The sequence below is a fragment of the Diabrotica virgifera genome, chromosome 4, assembly GCF_917563875.1.
Source record: "Diabrotica virgifera virgifera chromosome 4, PGI_DIABVI_V3a".
Lineage (NCBI taxonomy): Eukaryota > Metazoa > Arthropoda > Insecta > Coleoptera > Chrysomelidae > Diabrotica > Diabrotica virgifera.
In genome coordinates this window covers 186920911-186942062 of record NC_065446.1, presented here as the reverse complement: position 1 = coordinate 186942062, position 21152 = coordinate 186920911, and the positions used below count along the sequence as shown (strand labels likewise).

Genomic DNA, 21152 nt, shown 5'->3' with positions numbered 1-21152 from the left:
TACCGATTCGTATTGGTCTCGTTACAATTTGACCTAATTTTCCACTTCTCCTGTTTTGTAGTGCTTATCCGTTTCGGATGTTGGCGACCATCATGGCAATCTGTACGCACACTGCTGATCTAGAAAGATTTGTGGTTGTTGTGTTAAATCACGTACGTAGATTTTTCAGCCAGGAAATCTTTCGCCTTCCTGATCCTCGCTTTCCTTCCACTTTTCCTTCTAAGGTTAGTTGCAGTAGTCCATATCTTTCATTGTTCCCCATGATGTGTCCGAGATATTCGATTTTGGCTGTTTTTATTGTGATTAACAGCTTTATTTCTTTTTGAATTCTCAGCAAAACACTCTGATTAGTAATGTGGTCGTTATAATATATTATCTTCAAGATTCGGCCATAAAGGTCGAATTGGGACAATTGTCGAATAGGACAATTGTCAAGGTCATAGCCCAAAAAAAATTATAAAACTAAAAAGTATTATTAAGGTTATGATATTGAAAGGTAAACAATTGTATGTAGTACATAAAATTAATTATTAAAATGCACTACTACAAGCAAAATACAGTTAATTAAATTTACTTTTATTTAATAATTGCATATCATATCAATATTGTAAAGCAACATAAAATTTTTATAGAATAGAATAGAAATATGCTTTATTGTCATGAAAAATTGTACAATTTTATCGACAAAGCTTATAAAAAGTCAAGAAAACAAAACAATAACAATCCAATTTACTAAAATTACATAAATCGTCAATATATTTCCAATAATAACAATAATAATGAAGTTAAACAGAAGTAATCAATTGCAAAATTTAAGTAAATTGCAAATGCATAGTCTATATAGTAATTAATAAGTTTAAAAGTTAAGCTGCTGCATATGACACCTAAATATAGACAAAAAAAAATGATAATAAAAATACTACTTGTGCAAAGGGTACTGTAATTTCTTAGTTATTGATTAAGAAAATCTTCTACTGAATAATATGGTCTTTCAGATAGGTAGGCTTTTGTCAGTTTACGGAATTTGGGGAAAGATGCTGCAGATTTAAGTTGTAGAGGGAGATGGTTGTAAAGTTTTTTTGCGGAATATAATATAGATTTCTTTACTAACTCAGATGACGGGGTCGGCATATAAACGTCAAACGTAGAATTTCTCGTAAAGTAGTCATGGTTAGGTCTTGGTGGAAAGACATGTAGATGTTTACGAATTAAGCAAACAGTTTCTAAAATATACAAAGGTGGAAGGGTTAAAATTCTGTGATCTTTGAAGTAACTTCTGCAATGTGTTGTTCTTCTGAGGCCAAACAGATATCTAATTGCTCTTTTTTGTAATTTGAAAATAACATCGAATTGGGCAGCTGTACCAGAACCCCAAAAAGGAAGACCATAACGAAGATGTGACTCGAACAAAGAAAAATATGTTATTTTGGAAGATGCTAAATTGAGTTCATTCGAAACAGATCTTATAGCATAGCAAGCTGAGGAAAGTTTCTTCCTTAACAAATCGATATGGTGGGACCATTTAAGGTTGCTGTCTAAAAAAATACCAAGAAATTTCACAAAATCAACGGTACTGATCTGGCTGTTATTAAGAGGTAAGGGTTGAAGGACTCCTTTATAAGACAATGCTACTGTTTTATCTACGTTAAACGAGAGTAAATTAGAGTCAGACCAGGTTTTTATTGTAAGTAGATCAGAAGTTATAGTAGCATGAAGAGTTGCAATATTTGAGTTGCTCCAAGTGATACTGGTATCATCAGCAAAAAGAAAGATTTTTCCATCGATTTTTAAACTAGTGATGTCATTAATAAAGACAAGGAAAAGTAGAGGACCCAATACTGAACCTTGAGGTACCCCACATACAATGTTTTTGAGACTAGAGTCTGTATCATTTGCTCTAACCAGTTGTTTCCTATCATCCAAGTAAGATTGGAACCAATCTAAAGAAATACCTCGAATTCCGTAGAAATTTAGTTTTCTTATCAAAATGTTATGATTTACACAATCAAAAGCTTTGGCGTAGTCACAAAAAACGGTGGCAGTGTGAAGATTATTGTTCAGTGCTTGATAAACCTCATGTAGTACAGAAAAGATGGCATCAGTGGTGCATTTATTATTTAAAAAGCCGAACTGATTTTGTGATAAAATGTTGTTTTCAACTAGAAAGGACATAAGTCGGGCTTTTAGGAGTCTCTCAATAATTTTGGAGAGTACCGGTGGTAGTGCAATAGGTCTATAATTGCAGGTATTAGATATTTCACCACCCTTATGAAGAGGAATAATGATGGCTGTCTTCAGGCACTCTGGAAATTTACCTTTCTCAAAGGAATCATTAATTAGTGAGATGAGGACTTCTAACACATTTTCTGGGAGATTAGAAAAAAATTTTACCGATAGACCATCAGTACTACAGAAGGATTTGCTTTTTCTTCTTCATTGACAGTAGATATGAAATATACGTCAATTTGACAATTTCAATTGACAATTAATTGTTTAAGAAAACTGCAAGATTTCTCCGCTATTCGCGCACGATCGTTTCTCGTTTCCCCTTCAAGTACTTGCACACGGCGAATAGGGTTAAGCTCGGGTGAGCAAGCAGTCCGCTCCAAACAAGGGATACCTTCTTCTTCAATTATGTCTCTAGTCACTCTAATGGTGTGTGGAGGTCCATTATCATGCATTAAAATTAAATTTTCTCCTGTTGCGTCTCTCCAGAGCCTAACTACAAGTTATCAACACACCTGTGAGCAGTTAAAGTCGATTGTATGAAAATTAAAAGAGTTTGTATATTTGTGAACAGATCTGGCAGTTTTCGTTCTTGCTTGTCTTCTTCGACCTCTAAGGGGACGCTTTCGTGGGTAATCTGAATTTACATCAATCCTGACTCTTCCTGAAAATAGCACATTTTATCCAATTCCCAATGTTCCCCTTTTGGTGGTGAAGACACCAATTTAGGTGATCAATCTTGTGCTGCCTGGATAACTCGGAAACTCAGAACTGTGTCCTGCTGTATACTTCTTGGCACGAACTCTTCTTCTTATCGTTTCAACTGAAAAGTTACACCTGTAGCTTCCAAAAGCTGCCTTTGGAGCTGCAGGTGAAAAATGGTTGGGTGTTTTCCAGCTGACTGGACAAGTAAACGATCGTGGCGAGCCGTTATTACTTTTTGGCGACTTTTCCTTGCTTTATTTTTAAGCTTTTCTAATTCCTAGGTTTTGGAGAGAACGCCCTGTGTTACGGGCGTGTGTTCTCAGGGGGACATAGCTCTAGAGCTACTTCCCTCTGAGAATATTACTTTCTCCACAAGACCAATACTTTTCTCCGTTGTAAGTTGTATAATCCTACATGAGGCATATTTTCGATTTTGGACGCAAATTTAGTTTATTCATTTTCGTTCAATTTGCAACTCAAGCAAATAACCTATACGGTACCGAGCTGCACGATCTGATTGTTTTTTCGATTTATTTATTTTCAATAAAAACCTTTATTCTTTGCAATAATAATAAGTTTTTCAAAATAAATAAATATTGTTTTGAAATACATCGTTTTTCCATATAAGTTTGGTTGTATGTAATAATAGTGTATACAGGGTGAGTCACCACTAACGGGACGGAATATTACAGCGAAACGGTAAAAGATTTGAAAAAAATTTAAATTGAGTAGTTTGTAAGTTGATAAAAGCTACATTTTAAAATTATTTTGAAATATACAGGGTGTCCCAATAAGTGGCGGCGTGTCAAAGTTATATTTTTTCTTATGGAACACCCTGTATTTTATTGCATTTTTAATTGTCCGCAAAAATAAGGTATAGTTTCATAAGGCTTCCCTATACCTATGTACAGAGTGTTCTGAGTTATGTTGACTTTTCTTAAAATGTAAAGTTTTAAAAGAAGGCTTATTCTCAAGTTATTTAAGAAATTATAAAAACATTACTTTTACATCTAGATAGTTGGATATTAGTTGAATGTATTCCATGATTAATTATTACACATTTGTCTACAGGGTGTTCAAAATTTATAGTTTCATTAGTGGGGTATTCATTGTGTCATATGATGCGTATTTTAAATAGAACACCATGTATATTAATAAATTATTATACTTAACAAATTTACCTCTTTCGAATGGTATATGGATGTCCTATACCTAGGTCTCATAGTTTCTGCGTAATTTACAATTATTTAAATTCTTACTCTGTAAATCGATTTTAAAACAAAAAAAGAAGTTAATTAATGTCATTGTATGACATTGTCATTTTATGACAATACGGTCTGGTAATTATCTTATAATTAATGCATTCCATGATTGATTATTACACATTTATTTACAGGGTGTTCAAAATTTACAGTTTCATTATTAGATTATTCAATGTAGCATAATATGATGGGTATTTTATTAGAACCCCATGTATATTAATCAAAGATTGTACTAAACACAGGTTTCTGGGTTAGGAAGTGCAGCATTTACAATATTTTTAATATAACCTTATTTAAAAAAATTCATATTGGTCAATCCTGGTGACCTAGGTGGCCAAATATATGGACCGAATCAATCTATCCATTTATTTCTAAATTTTATGTTGAGGTTGTTCTTAACATCACGTCAAAAATAAGCAGGATCTCCGTCCACTTGGAGCCACATGTTTGTTCGCACGCTAAGTGGAAGGTTTTAAGAAGGATTCAAAAAACTTGTTTTAAGAAATTTAAAAAAGTTGCTTCATTCAAATTTTCGTCAAAAAAATATGGGTCGATAACGTACTGGCTCAGAATACTGCCCCAAACATTAACACTTCATCGGTGTTGGCGATCAACAGTAAAATGTTTGTTTACTGTACCATAATAAAATGAAAGCTATGTCTATTAACTAGACGATTATTATTAAAAGTAGGTAGATTCGTCTGTACACAATACATTCTTAAAAAAAATCAGGATCTTCTCCAAATTCTAAAGTCTATAAACGAAAAGTTAAACGTTCCTGTTCTGTCTAATGCTGGTGTAGTTGAGTTTTATACGGATGATAGTGGTTTTTTTTATGTATTCTACATACACTTGTTAGACTGATCTCCAATTGACTCGACATTTTTCACGTAGGTACTAGTATTTGGGATTTCCGTAACAGAAAGCAGAACATCAAGTTCGTTGACGTCATCAAAAATAAATGGTTTATTTTTATTTAACTTTTCCTACCTATGCAAAATTACCAGCAGCACGGAATCTATCGAGAAATTTCTCAAAAACGTCCTTTTTTGGGTGTCCTCTATCAGGATACTTTTAAGCGTAAACTTTATAAGCTAAGAGAAAATTTTAAAAATATTCCCCAATGCAAAATAGCATGTCTACTCTTTCATAGATAGTGTGATTATTTATTTTTAGGAACCATTAAATTTGAATGTAATTGGCTCTTCCAAAGCCATTTTTAAGTAAAAAAAATTAAATATTATACACGGATGTTTATAGTTTTGATAATTACCAGACCGTACTGTCATAAACTGACAATGCCATACAATGACATTAATCTTTTGTTTTAAAATCGATTTACAGATTAAGAATTTAAATAATTGTAAATTACGCAAAAACTATGACACCTAGGTATAGGACATTCATATAGCATAATTATTTATTAATATACATGGTGTTCCATTTAAAATAAGCATCATATGACAAATTGAATACTCCAATAATGAAACTGTAAATTTTGAACACCCTGTAGACAAATGTATAATAATTAATCATGGAATACATTCAACCAATATTCAACTATTTAGATGTAAAAGTAATGTTTTTATAATTTCTTAAATAACTTGAGAATAAGCCTTCTTTTAAAAGTTTACATTTTAAGAAAAGTCAAGATAACTCAGAACACTCTGTACATAGGTATAGGGAAGCCTTATGAAACTATACCTTTTTTTTGCGGACATTTAAAAAATGCAATAAAATACAGGGTGTTCCATAAGAAAAAATATAACTTTGATACGCCGCCACTTATTGGGGCTCCCTGTATATTTCAAAATAATTTTAAAATGTAGCTTTTGTCAACTTACAAACTATTCAATTTAAATTTTTTTCAAATCTTTTACCATTTAGCTGTAATCTTCCGTCCCGTTAGTGGTGACTCACCCTGTATATTTCCATATTTCTATTTCCGGTGTTATCTGTTTACTAATTTTGATTCTTTTTATTTCTTGGTTTCTAACAGCCTGAATTAGTTTTGTTATTATTTATCTGTTTTCGTGCCTGCCAAAGTTTTACCAGGAGTATACTTTCAGGGAGTCGTTCGCTTTAGGTGTGTTTGTTGGCTACGTGCAACTTTTTCTATATTACTTGGATGAGAGATAAAAGGTCGTGTATAGTGTATATTCCAGATGCCTACTGGTTTTCAAGAATTCCTTTGGTATATATATTTTTTTTTAATATAAAAATCAGATGACAGTCCTAATTTATATTTCGTTTATAACACCATGACGGCGATTCGGGATCCCGATTTTCACGATTATAATATGAAAAATATAGAAATCCAGGGAAATAAGACAAAATAACACCATGTTCGGGACACGATCATTTTGTTGCTTGGGAAATTGCAAAATAAGGCTAAAATTTCGAGAATGGCGCTGGGTACGTTATTTAATATTATGAACAAAGTAGCTGTGAATTAAGTAAAAAAAGGTGGCAAACTGTGACTGTAAATGACCTGGCGAAATTTGTTGTTGAAGGTTCGTGTAAAAATACCAGCTTTTCAAATAGCAAAGCGGATTTAGTCTACATACTCTGGACGAATTAGCAAAAAACAATGAAAAGTTATTTACCAGCAATTTTATTGCTGGAATTGAATCTTATGGTTCTCTATATTAATAATATACAGTCCCTGCTCAATTTATTATACTCGCCCTAGAGATATCAGTTTTTTTTTCTTTAAAACACTTTAACAGTATGTTCAAAATCATATGGAACTGCTGCATGGGTTAAATGACAATTACTAATCGTGCTACATAATTAAGTTAAAGAATGGTAAGACTTTTTGATTGGATTGTGAAAACTTGACAGATGGCAATAAAATGGGCCAAAAGGGTGCAATTTCTCGACTTTTTAACTTTAGTTTTTTAGTTATATTAGTGGTTGATGTTCAAATTTTCGTAAAATTTGCAGTAGTAGTTGTTAATATTAATCTTGATTAATGTTATTTTTTAACTTGTTTAATTTATTTTAAGATATTAATAAAAATATATTAATTTCTAAAAGACGAATGTCTTCGATTGAATTTTTCTCATATGGGTGATTTTAAAGATCTTTTTTTGAGCAAATCTCTTCTGCTCTCTTCTGTTACTGCTCTATTAAAAAATATCATATGTATCAAAGGGAAGTAGCAAAAAAATATGGTATATCTTATTCGTCAGTTCAAAGGATGAACCAAAAACTTAAAGAGAAACATCCTGTTATGTACATCGGTTTGGAGGGGTCGGTATGGCAGAAAGATTTTAGTTACCCCCAAAGGGCGACGAATTTTAAAGAATTTGGCTGTAAAACATAGAAAAGTCATCCATATCGATATACGGAATAAATTGGAAGAATCAGAATATTCAGTATCGGAGTCCACTGTACGCCGAAATTTGTACATATATATCCAATCCTGTTACTCCGTGAAGGAGCATAGGGCATCCACGAAGCTTCTCCATTCTCCTCTATTTATGGCCATGGTTGCTATTTTTCCCCAGGTTTTCTTCATACTTTTGTCGTCTTCTTCAAAGGTACTCCTCCATGTTTTAGTCCGGCGTCCTCTGCTCCTTCGTCCTACTGCATTCCATGTGAGTGCCTGTTTTGTTATGTCTGGATTTTCTTTCCTTAGGGTGTGTCCCAGCCAGTTCCATATTTTCCTCTTTATTGTTGTTCTGATGGGTTCTTGTTTGGTTTTTTTCCATAGTACTACATTTGTTATGATATTGGGCCACTATACCTTTAGAATTTTACGTAGACATCTATTTACAAAAACTTGGATTTTATTTACATTTTCGTCAGTTATTGCCCATGTTTCACTCCCATAAAGTAGCACAGTTTTCACGTTACTATTAAATAGCCTTATTTTAGTATTTTGGCTGATCTGTGTTGATCTCCATATATTTGCGAGGGTTCCAAAAGCTTGTTGTGCTTTTCGTATTTTCTGTTTAATATCTGCTTGAGCTCCACCTTTTGCACTGATTATAATGCCTAGGTAGCAGAATTCTTGAACCTGTTTTATTTCTTGTTGGTTGATGTAAAGTTTGTCAGAGTTAGTTACTCCTATTCTCATCTCTACTGTCTTGTTCGTGTTGATTTTAAGACCCACTTCTGCCGATTTCACCTCTAGCTTCCTTAACATGCTCTTCATATCATCTATTATATTGTGTTCGCAACGAAACAGATATCATCTGCGTATTCCATATCTGCTAGTTTCTTGTTCTGAAGGTAGTTCCAAGGGATCCCATTTTTTCTTTCAATTGTTTTTTCCAGTATATGATTAAGACATATATTGAAGAGCAAAGGTGACAGTAGGCAACCTTGTTTGAACCTACTTCAATTGGTATTTTATCTGTCATTTGCCCTTTATGCAATACCTGACATGTTGTTTGCTGATACATCATTTTGATTATTCCAATGATCTTTGGAGGTAATCTGTTTAGTCTTAAGGTTTTCCACAAGGCTGTATGTTTTATGCTGTCGAAAGCTTTAGCAAAGTCTATAAAGGTCATTATCAAGGCTGCGTTCTTCTCTATAGTTTCGTCTATGATGATTCTTGCCGTCGAGATTTGGTCTATACAGGATCTTCCCATTCTGAAACCCGCTTGATCTTTTCTGAGAGTTTTGTCTATTATATTGTTAATTCTTTGATGAACAATAAATGCTAATATTTTATTCATGGAATATAACAGCGTTATTCCTCTCCAGTTTTCGAATAGCTGTACGTCCCCTTTTTTTGGAAGCTTGACTATAATTCCATTATTCCTTTCCTTAGGTAGGATTTCTTCAGTCCATACATATACTAATAATGGTGCTATTAGGTCCACGGTTCTCTCAGTGTCCGCTTTCCACAGTTCTGCTGGGATATCGTCCATTCCCGCTGTTTTGTTGTTCCTCAGGTGCCGGATTGCTTCAGCTATTTCTTTTTTCGTTGGAATTTCCTCGTTTATCCTTAGATAATTTTCATTTGGCTCTACGTCGTTACCCTCTTGGAACGGCGGCTCATTTTCTTCTTCTATCATAAGTTCGCTATAGTACTCATGCCATCTTCGTGTTTGCTCTTCAGTTGTTGTAAGCAGTTATCCTTGTTTGTCTTTTAGTGGTTTGTCACTGTTGAAGTTCTTATTTGCAAGACATTTAGTGGTTCTGATTATTTCTTTCGGCTGCCTCTTCTGCCAAACGCGCCATCTTCTCTGTCCATTTTCTTTTGTCATTTCTAGCGCTTTTTTTACTTGTTTATTTGTATCTGCATACTCTTGGGTTATTCTGATTCTATATTCTAATTTTTGTATTCTATTTAGTTCGGCTTTTAAGTCTTCCCTCTTTTTTATTAGTTGCCATGTGTTATCATTTAGCCACTCTGATTATTTTTCTTCGTTGTAGCCCAACACTTCTTGTGCAGTTTGGTGTACAGCCTCTTTGATCATCTCCCATTTGTTTGCTATATTTGTTTGTGTGTTGTTTACAGTTTCTGTGTTCAACTTTATTTTGTTACTCCAGATTTTTTGGGTTTTACTGTTTTTCAGTCGTTGTATATTGTATCTTCTTCGTTTGTTGTATTGTTTACTCCCGCGTTTTGCCTTATTTTTTACTTTTATTTCTGCTATTAGTAGGTGGTGACCACTTCCTACATCTGTTGATCTTTTATTTCGTACATTTAGAAGGCTACTCCTCCATTTTTTATTAATCAAAATGTGGTCTATTTGATTTTGCGTTTTATTATCTGGTGATATCCAGGTTATTTTGTAGCAGTCTTTGTGTGGGAAAATCGTTCCTCCAATGACAAGATTGTTTTCTAGGCTAAGTTCTATGAGTTTCTCTCCATTGTTGTTTCTATTCCCTAGTCCATGTGTTCCCATGCATGTTTCCACTCCCTTGTTGTCTTTGCACTGGTATATCTCATTTGTTCACCTTTCCGATAGTATCTGTTAATTGTTGGTAGAAATTTTCTTTCTCATCTTCTGCGCTTACCTCTGTCGGTGCGTAACATTGAAGAATGGTTATCTTTCTTATTTGAGAATTGAATTGTGCTACTATTAGTCTGTCTGATATATGATGCCATTTTATTAGCCCTCTTTTTGCCTCTTTACTTAGAAGGATCCCAACTCCATTACTCCTGTCTTCTTTTATATCGTTTCCTGAGTGTAACAGCACTCCTCCGTTTGATATTGTTGTCTCTCCTTGCCCAGGCCATCTTATTTCAGATAGCCCCATAATGTGTATCCTTAATTCTTCCATTTCTTTTACTACTTGCGCTAGTCTTGACGCTTCATACATGGTCCTGACGTTCCAAGCTCCGATTCTGTAACGTTTTTTGAGATAAAAGGTATTATTGGGTTTGTTTTGCTTCGCTTCAGTTTCAAAATTTGTACAGTATGGGATTCAAATCTCATAGGCCAGTTAAGGAACCAAGCAAAAAACCAACTATCACCACAAATTAAAAAAATCTTATTTTGGGCCAATTTGCATAAAGACTATTGCCATAATAATATTTGTGCAAATTGGCCGAAACTAAGCGTTTCTTGGACATTTTTGGTGATGGTTGTGGTTCTTTAACTGGCCTATCACATTTGAATCCCATATTGTACAAATTTAGGCGTAAAGTGGACTCCGATACTGAACACTCTGATTCTTCCAATTTATTGGTTATATTCCTATGGGTGACTCTTCTGTGTTTTACAGACAAATTCTTTAAAATTCGTTGCCCTCTGGGGGTCACTGAAATGTTTCTGCCAGACCGACCCCTCCAAACCGATGTAACAGGATGTTTCTCTTTAATTTTTAAGCTCAACCTTCAAACTGACGATTAAAATATACCATATTTTTTGCTATTTCTATTTGGTACATGTGGTGTTTTCTAATAGAGTAGTAACAGAAGAGATTTTTTTAACAGACAGATTTTTACAATCACTTATATGAATAAATTTCAATCCAAGATATTCGTCTATTAAAAATAAACATATTTGTATTAATATCTTAAAATAAATTAAACAAATTAAAAATAAACATTAATATAGAACAATATTAACACACACTACTGCAAATTTTACGAAAATTAAACACCAATAACTAATTTAACTAAAAAACTAAAGTAGAAAAAAGTCGAGTCCTTGCGCATTTTTAGCAAATTCTATTACCATCTGTCAAGTTTTTACAATTAAAAAAAAAATTTACCATTTTTAACTTAATTATGTAGCACAATTATTAAGTAATTATTATTTAACCCACTTAGAAGTTCCGTATCAATTTAAATATACTTTTTTCTTCAAACGTCAAATAATGATGACATTACTTATCTAACTTGATCCTGTCAAAGTTTGATGCCTCCGCCGGCAGCAGTTTTTTTCCCATTTCTTTACGGCGGAGGGAAAAATGTTGTCATGGCAACAATATGAAATATATGTCACAAAGCAACAATACAAATGTCATTAACAACAATTAAACATCATTTTTATTTATAGTAATATTAAAAGTACAATTAGTTAATGAGGCATTTTCAAAATTGAAACCGTGCAAAAATGTTCTCGACTCTTGATACGCATTGGTAATTGTTGATGATACTGATGGTCGAGCACAACTTTCAGCAATCATTCCCGATGTTGGCGAATCATGAGGGTTTAAAATTTTTTGAGCATTATCGTTTTTATTTCTTATTGAATCCTCTATATATCCTTCGGCAACCGTGCTTGATTTCCAGCCCCCATGTCGTTTGAGGCATTCTAGATTTCCGCCTCCATCAATTAAAAGTGTTGCTGAAGTTCGTCGTAAAGAGTGACCCGTGTATGCGCTTGCATCGTTTAAATTTAAATAACTAGCTACTTTTTGGTCTACTGCGCTGATCGAATATATTCCCATGACGCTTCGGTAACACTTTCCATTTTGGTACTTGATAAAAATCGGTTTTCTGTGAAATTTTCAGGCCGCAGTGATGCATACTTTTTATACAGTTTAATGTAGTTTTGACCAATTATCGTAAAAGGTCTAGTTTGTCGTGTTTTACTGTCTGGGATTTTAATAATTATTACATTTTCTTTATCCTCAATGTCCACAGTCTTCATTTTTACCATTTCGTCACATCGACAGGCGCCGGTAACCCCAATTAACAAAACAATCTGAAATATTTTTATAATTTAGTAGAGTATACTACATGCTTTGCAATATAATTTTTTTTACCTTTAATCCTAAATACAACTTATCTGGCGCTTCAAACAAAAATTTATCAAACTCCTCTTTAGTGAAAACTTTAGACTTCTTTGCAGTATATCCTTCGCTTGTCTTTTTCAGAAAGGCACGTAACTTTAAAAATTTGCTTATATCCACATTTTTTCTAATAACTAACTCGGATTTTATCATAGAGTATCGTGACCACATTGTAGAAGATTTCCATTTATTTTCATTTTCCATTATATTAAAATATGCCAGTAAAACGTCTTCGGTAACTTGCCGTACTCCTCTTGTATCGCACCACTCTTGGAAGTGCTTGTACTCTAACCGATACTTTATTCCGGACTTGGAGGGCCCCAAACGTGCTACTGCAACATTAGCCGCGGTCTCAATTTCGTTTAGGTTTTCCATTTTCGCACTAAATTTGCGCTTGCGGTTGCAACAACAATAAGCTGTCTTTAATAATTGCAAACAACTGTCAAACAACTGTAACCAGGGAGACGCAAATCCCACCGACGACTTAATTATTTTAATTTCTAATATCTAGACGACTTTGATAGTTGTCACAGTTAATTTCGAGTAAAAATAGCGTATGAATTGTACTATTTATGGTTGAAAATTGCTACGTTTGAAGAAAAAATAGTATACTTTATTCGGCAAAGAAGCGACTTTTCTTGACTTGCCCTCTATTACGCGCCTCACTTCGTTCGGCGCGTAATATCGGGCGCGTCAAGAAAAGTCATGCTTCTCCGCCTCATAAAGTAATATACTATTAATGTGCTTGAAATTAAAAAAAAACTGCTTTTCCTAGGGCAAGTCTAATAAATTGAGCAGGGACTATTAGGTATGCAAAAACCGTAGACAGTGTACTACTTTTTTTATGAACAAAATGGTGCCCCCAAATCGTGTTTTTTTATTATTGCTCTATAACTCCAAAGATTTTACTTTTATACCAATAACATTCAAATAAAAATTCACTGCAATTAAATTCTGCATAGAGACATGTTTTTCACGATTTATTTCGACGAAAATTTTCCTCGAAAAATTGGGGCTTTTTCAACAAAATCTTTAATTTTTAACTTTTGGTATACATTATACCTCCAGAAGCCGATGGAAATTGAATAAACATCTTAGCAACAATTAAATTGCTAATTAACAATTTACGGTCGCTATAATAACCATAATAATTATGATCCATAAAAATAACTATAATTTTTGTATAAAAAGGCAATATACCAATCTAATTTACTTTACAGAATGGAAATTGGATTATTTAAGCGGCCTCGGGAATATTTTAAATTTATAAACAATTTTTGGCTTATAAATAAATAGAATATCTCAACAACTGTTATAGTATATTAAGTATGGAGAACGATAAGGGTTTTATACCGATCGAAGACAATTGTTTGGAGGAGGAGCGGAGCGACGACTCCAATTGTTGTATGAGATCGGTTACCCTTAACGTTCGACATGCTTATAACTTTTTTTGCACGATTGATACCATTATAAATTATAAAATTAAACATTTTCGTCATATTGAGTAGTTTCATTCATTTTATCAAGATAGATACTTTGGTTGTTAGGTAGTAACTAGGGTGCGTAAAGTATATAAAACTTCGTCCATTACAAGTAAAATCAAATCATTTGTTCTTAAGATACGCCAAAGGAAAATGTTGTGCTCAAGTAATAGGGAAAGGGACAATCGGGGGCTGGCCTTCTCAAATTGCCAAATTCTTAAATTTGCCTAATCCCGAGAACTATACTGGCCATTCGTTCAGGAGGACATCAGCAACGCTTTTGGCTAATAAAGGTGTTGATGTCCTCGGATTAAAGCGTCACGGAGGTTGGCGTTCATCGACAGTGGCAGAAAGCTATGTAGAAGATTCTCTTCAAAATAAAATAGATTTTGCCGAAAAAATCTTGTACAATACTAGTAATACTACTAATGTATGCCATTCTGCAGGAGTTTCTGTTAGAAGTGAAACCACAGCCCAAACAAGTGGGATTTCATTAAATAATTTAACAAATTGTACCATAAGTTTCAATATTAAAAAATAATTCGTTAGTTTTCTTTATTCTTTCAAAAAATAAATTAAAGTTAAGAGATTTTTTAACTCGACGGTAAGTGAATTACTTACCGTCGAGTTGGAGTACTTACCGTCGAGTTGGATTACTTACCGTCGAGTTGCTAGTAAATGTCACCTACTGACGTAAAATCTGTCACGGTAAACAGTCAAAAATGATCAATCGTGCAAAAAATTAAATTAATTTATGAAAACTGTATTAGACAGAACGCGGCAGGGCTTCGATTTTTGACCCTTCGCTTCGTTATCGAACGTATTCGCTTCGTATACTAAACAGATACGAAACGTATACGTTCGATAACGAAGCGAAGGGTCAAAAATCGAGGCCCAGGACGTTTCATATAAAATAAAAAAACCTTTAATTGCGATGAGTGGTTCCTGAGATAAAAATAAAACCGGTAAAATTGACCGACATGTACGGCGAAGATATAAACAATAGGACGATAATTTTTGAACCATCGCCTTTTTATTTCGGTCTTCTTTCTCCACACAAATCTTCATATCTCTATAATAGGACCCATAACATATATTATAATAATAAAAACTGTCGGTATTTCGAGTGAAAAATACCGAAAATACCAAGATTCCAATCAAAAATTAGGTTCGAGAAAATGGAAAAAGTTCAAAATCGGTTTACGTTAAAAAAATGCACTTTCTTGACTTTCCATGTAGCAATTTTGTTCACTTTTTTTGTTCCCAAGTAACTCGAGTAGAGCCACCTAACTAGCGCATTATTAAATGTCAAAGTTGCTTTTGTTTTGTTATAACAATGTAATTTATTTATTATAACAAAACGCTTGATTTGTTTAAACAAAGTTTGTTTAAATATGTAGGTATAGAGCTTTCAAATGAGAATATTTGTATTTTAAACGTTAAAAGTACACTTCTGGTAAGTTTGTCAAAAAAAATCTACAACTGGAAAAAATATGTAGTTTTATTTTCTTATAAATACTTAAATTAATTTATTATAACAAAAGAAAATCAACTTTGACATTTATCTAATAATGCGCTGGTTGGTTAGGTGGCTCTACTCGAGTTACTTAAAAACAAAAAAAAATAAGAAAACTGCTCCATGGGAAGTCGAGAAAATGCATTTTTTTAACGTTTACCGATTTTGAACTTTGTGATTCCATTTTCTCCAACCTAATTTTTGATTGAAATTTTGGTAATTTGGTATTTTTTACTCGTAATAACGATAGTTTTTGGTATTATAATATATATGTTATGAGTCCTATAGAGATATAAAAAATATGTTTGAGAAAAGAGGACCCAAACAAAAAGGTGATTGTTCAAAAATTACCATCCTATTTTTTATATCTTCGCCATACATGCCTGTCAATTTTGAGGGGTTGTATCTCACGAACCACTCATCGCAATTAAACGTTTTTTTTTCTTTTAAAATAAGCGACCTGCGGCAATCTTTCCAATACCGTTTTCATAATTTAATTTAATTTAATAGTTGCCGAAATATTCTATTTGAATATAAGCCAAAATATTGTTTATAATTTCAAAATATTCCTGAGGCCGCTTATAGTCCAGTTTCCATTATGTAAACTACATTAGGTAGGTATAGTGCCTTTTTATACAAAAATCATAGTTATTATGTATCGAAATTATTATGGTTATTACAGCGACCGTAAATTTTTGCTAGGCTCTATATTCAATTACCATCGGTTCTTCTATGTCACCAAGTTATTTAATTATTCATAAATAATTATTTAGCTAAAATTTTAGTTAAAAATTAAAGATTTTGTTGGAAAAACTCGCATTTTCCGAGGAAAAATCTCGTCGAAGTAAATCGCAAAAAACATGTCTCTATGCAGAATTTAATTGCGGTGAATTTTTATTTGGGTGTTCTTGGTGGAAAGTTAAAATCTTTGGAGTTATAGAGCAATAATTGAAAACAAAACACGATTTGGGGACGCCATTTTGTTTATAAAAAAGTAGCACATTATCTGCCGATTTTGCATTCCTATATTATTAATATATAGAATCATAAGATGCGATTCCAGCAATAAAATTACTGGTAAATAACTTTTCTCAAAAATGGCCTATTCTCCGATAGTCTACCCAGACTAACAGTCAATATTAATCAAATTATTTATAGGACGAATATGACTCTACTGTAGTAAAATATTTTTACAATAGTAAAAATGATATTTTAATTATTTTTTTTCATACTAACGTTGAAAATATGTCTTTTTCTTCATGTGGTTCTCGCAGAATTGCTGTATCATTAATATTTTCTTAGCAATAATACTGCAAAACATGCTATGTGGGATAAAAAAATTGTAAAATAAATTTAAAATAATAAAATAATAAAATTTTAAATAATTAAAAATCGTCTAAATATTTTTTATGCACTAGGTATAAGAATTAATTGACTCAAATTTTCATGCAATGCCAAAGTTTGTTTTTGAATAAGTTTAGTTTAATAATTGCCGAGATATTCTATTTGTTTATAAGCCAAAAATTGTTTATACTTTCAAAATATTCCTGAGGCCTCTTAAATAGTCCAATTTCCGGTAGGTAAACTACATTAGGTAGGTGTAGTGCCTTTTTATACAAAAATCATAGTTATTCTTATCTATCGTATTTATTATCGTTATTATAGCGACCGTAAATTGTTGCTAGGCTGTACATTTAATTGCCATCGGCTTCTGGAAATATAATCTATACCGAAAGGTCTTTTATGTCACCAAGTTATTTAATTATTGATAAATAATTACTTACCTAAAAGTTTGGTTAAAAATTAAAGATTTTGTTGGAAAACTCGCATTTTCCGAGGAAAAATCTCGAAGTGAATCGCGAAAAACATGTCCCTATGCAGAATTTAATTGCGGTGAATTTTTATTTATGTATTCTTGGTGGAAAGTTAAAATCTTTGGAGTTATAGAGAAAGAACTGAAAACAAAACACGATTTGGGGGCGACATTTTGTTTATAAAAAAGTAGCCCACTATCTGCCGACTTTGCATATCTATATTATTAATATTATAGAATCATAAGATGTGATTCCAGTGCTGGTAAATAACTTTTCTCAAAAATGGCCTATTCTCCGATAATCTACCCGGACTAACAGCCAATATTAATCAATATATTTATAGGAATTTATACTAATATTACTCTACTTTAGTAAAATATTTTTGCAATGGTAAAAATGATATTTTAATCATTTTTTAGGATCTACGAAAAAAGGTCGCCAACAATTGGTCGAGCGAAAAAATGTCGCGCACATTTGAGCGCGTATCAAAAGGTCGCCGGCGAAAAAACAGCGCCGACGAAATAAGGTCGCGTGCAATTGATCGCGCGAAAAAAGATCGCGTCAGAAAATATGTTTTCATTTGCATACTTTAACTTTCCTTCACACTTAATCCAGGCTTAGGTCAGATTTAGATGATGCAATAGAACTAAAGGATTGCTGTTAAATAATGACCCAAACAGTTAAATATTTTCTTATTAGTCATTTTAACCTATTGGTAAAAAATATTTCGTCAACCCAATATTGACTTCTAAATGACTTTAGTTTTATTTTCCACTTTAAATAATAGGAAAATAATTGGAAGTAAATAATCCTATTTGAAATTGATCATGTAAAATGTTCGACCAATTTAATGGTCGAATTAAGGTAATTTTAACTGTAAATGTTGTAGGGAAAGTACCTAGAGGTATTATTTCACGACTTGGCAGTGTCGCAAAATTTACCCTTGGTTATTTAAGAGTAAGTTTTAATATAAGCTTAATATATTTTACAGGGTATATACTACATATAGATAGGGTAGGTTAAGGGCTACCATCTTTATTAAAATAAAATTTCCCAAATAAAATAATGATATTGTGGTTAAAAATTATATAACAGGCACAATTTCATTAATACATTGTCACTGGTGAGTACTTATTGAAGATATCATAGTTAAAGAATACATTTATATTAATAACAGATTTGCATACTTTAACTTTCCTTCACACTTTATCCAGGCTTAGGACTGGCAGTTAGTAACTGGCGTGTTTAAAAGTTTTTTTAATTTTAATTTTTTTATTTTTTTCTAATTTTTTTTTTTTTTTTTTTTTTATTTTTTTGTGTTTTTTTAATTTTTATTTTTTTTTGTTTTTTTTAAATTTTTTTTTAATTGTTTTTTAGTTTTTTATACTTGCAGTTGAAAATTTTGGGCAATTCCTCTTAAATATTCTAGATTTGGCCGGTTCCCGTATTGCAAACAAATCGTTTTTATTCGCCGCGCTGTATCTTTATAAATTTTTTTTTGAGGTTGTTGGTTTCCAGCTATGTATTGCTCCACTTTTAATCGATTTAAACTCTCTTCTTTCTTTAGCTCCGTAATAAACTTCCATAGATTTGGGTGTGCTGCATTTAATATCCAGGAGAAGCTGTTGTGCCAACCTTCGACAGCATTATTAGTACGCGGTAGATCTTCCTCTATAAATTCGAAGCAATTCCAAAGATTCCTTGGAAACATTGGCGGTCTTCTTTGTTGTCGTCGATCCAATCTGCCTATCCATACATCCTCAAAGTAGTTTATTAAAGGTGTTAGTAAATTTTCATTTTGAGTGTAAAACTCGCTGTCCAGTAGCTCTCCGAATGTTGCAACAACATCTACTTCAGGTACGAAGGCTAGGGCTGCCAATTGTCGCAGATGTAGAGCAAAATTCGCGTCTTCTGTATAAACTTGTTGCAGTCCTGTACCTTGCATGTTTCTCCACAAACATTGTGTGAAATGAAAGAAACATCCACGGATTCTGACTTCAGGAAACTCTTGTTGTAAAGCATTAATTGCTGCTTTTTCATAATCCACCATTATTGTTGTAGGACGTAAACCTGGTCGTAACGTTTTTAATTCATGGAAGAGTCGAGTGTATGTTGCCTGAGTTTTATTAGGAAGTAGAGCAAAAACAGTTGGAATAACGTTGCTATACTGTACGCCATGTATTGTATACAGCTGACCAAACAATAGAGGAGTACATGTGAATGTTCCATCGGCATACCAGTGTTCACAGCTCGCCATCAAAGTTAAATTTCTTTCAGTGGAAAATATTAAAATTCTCTGTTCGTTTGGACCACTGTCAAATAAAAGAAACGGTTCGCCGTTATTGTTTCTGGTGTATTCTTCCGGAATAATAAGCTCTGTTAAGCTTCTTGGATTTGCCGGAATAGCTTCCACTCTTTGGCGTGTGTTCTGAATAGTTCGCTTTAGGGATGAAATAGAAGGTAGCTGCCCAGTTGCACCCACAGACACTTCTTGTGAAACGGTAGCTATGATTCCTTGTGTTGTTAGTTCAACTTGATAAGCCAGTTCTTTCATACTGTTACAAGCCTTTTTTGCTTCTAATATTGACGCATCGGCAACGTGGTTGTGACTTGTACTTTTCACTACTTCATCTCCCACTGTGTTAACTCTCCCGGTACATTTATGCTTATTGTACTGAGCGCACTTCCTAATTGTCTTTTGATCAATCGTTTTTTCCTTTCTATGGATATATCCATTATACACCAACATATTGTCACCTTTTTGACTCTTTACGTAAGTTAAGACCATCTTGACAAATCGACAAGCTAATGAATAATGAGATATACGATATTTTTCCCATCTTCTTATACATCCAAAATACATTAAAAAGTAATAAAAGTACGTTTCACGAATATGGAATAATAATTACCACATTAGTGAATAACGCACAATTAGACAAAGAACTTTTGTACAATATTTATTTTAGCATTTCCAATAATGTCTTATCGTAATGACTTCATGGAATTCCTAATAAATACCTACACAATAAGGTGCCCTTATCTAAACTACTTATTCTTCACTAATCTGCATAACGACTTTCTACTAAGAACCAATTATGCTAATTACCGGTCTCTGAAAATACCAAAAATAGGTAAACTGGTACCTGGTATTCGTTTGTATGTAATATATACTGTAAATAGAACTATTATTACTGTACATTTTTAACGATATCCGATTAGGAAGAGCAAACACTTTTAAACACGCCAGTTTTTTGCTGACAGTCCTAAGCCTGTAAAAAGTGTGAAGGAAAGTACCTTTCTGAATTTAGATCCATATATTAAAATTATTCACGTAGAACAAAAAAAATACTTTCTTCATGTTAAAAATTGTTCAATTTTCAAGTATATTCACTTGAATAACCTGAAAATACCATATGAAATAATTTCCCATTCTCCTATATTTCCCATCTTCCTACACATCCAAAATACATTAAAAAGTATTTAGATATACGTTATTTTTCCCATCTTCTTATACATCCAAAATACATTAAAAAGTAATTAGATGGAATTCCAAGACTAATCGGCTCATAATGCATAAAGTTAAAGTATGCAAATAGAATTTCTTTAGAACCTTTTTGAAAACCAATTGAATGGTTTTAATAATGTAAAACATGACGCGATCTTTTTTCGCGCGATCAATTGCACGCGACCTTATTTCGTCGGCGCTGTTTTTTCGCCGGCGACCTTTTGATACGCGCTCAAATGTGCGCGACATTTTTTCGCTCGACCAATTGTTGGCGACCTTTTTTCGCGACACCCATTTTTTACATACCTACGTTGAAAATATGTCTTTTCATGTGGTTCTCGCAGAATTGCTGTATCATTAATATTTTCTGAGCAATAATACTTCAAAACAAGCTATGTAGAATAAACAAATTGAACAAAATTTAAAGTAATT

At 32.9% G+C, this 21152-nt stretch overlaps 1 protein-coding gene across 1 annotated transcript in view; it reads right to left on the bottom strand.

Moving 5' to 3' along the window:
* The window catches only part of LOC126883763 (uncharacterized), a 256685-nt gene that overhangs the window by 106861 nt on the left and 128672 nt on the right, over positions 1-21152 (bottom strand). The window lies entirely within an intron of this gene.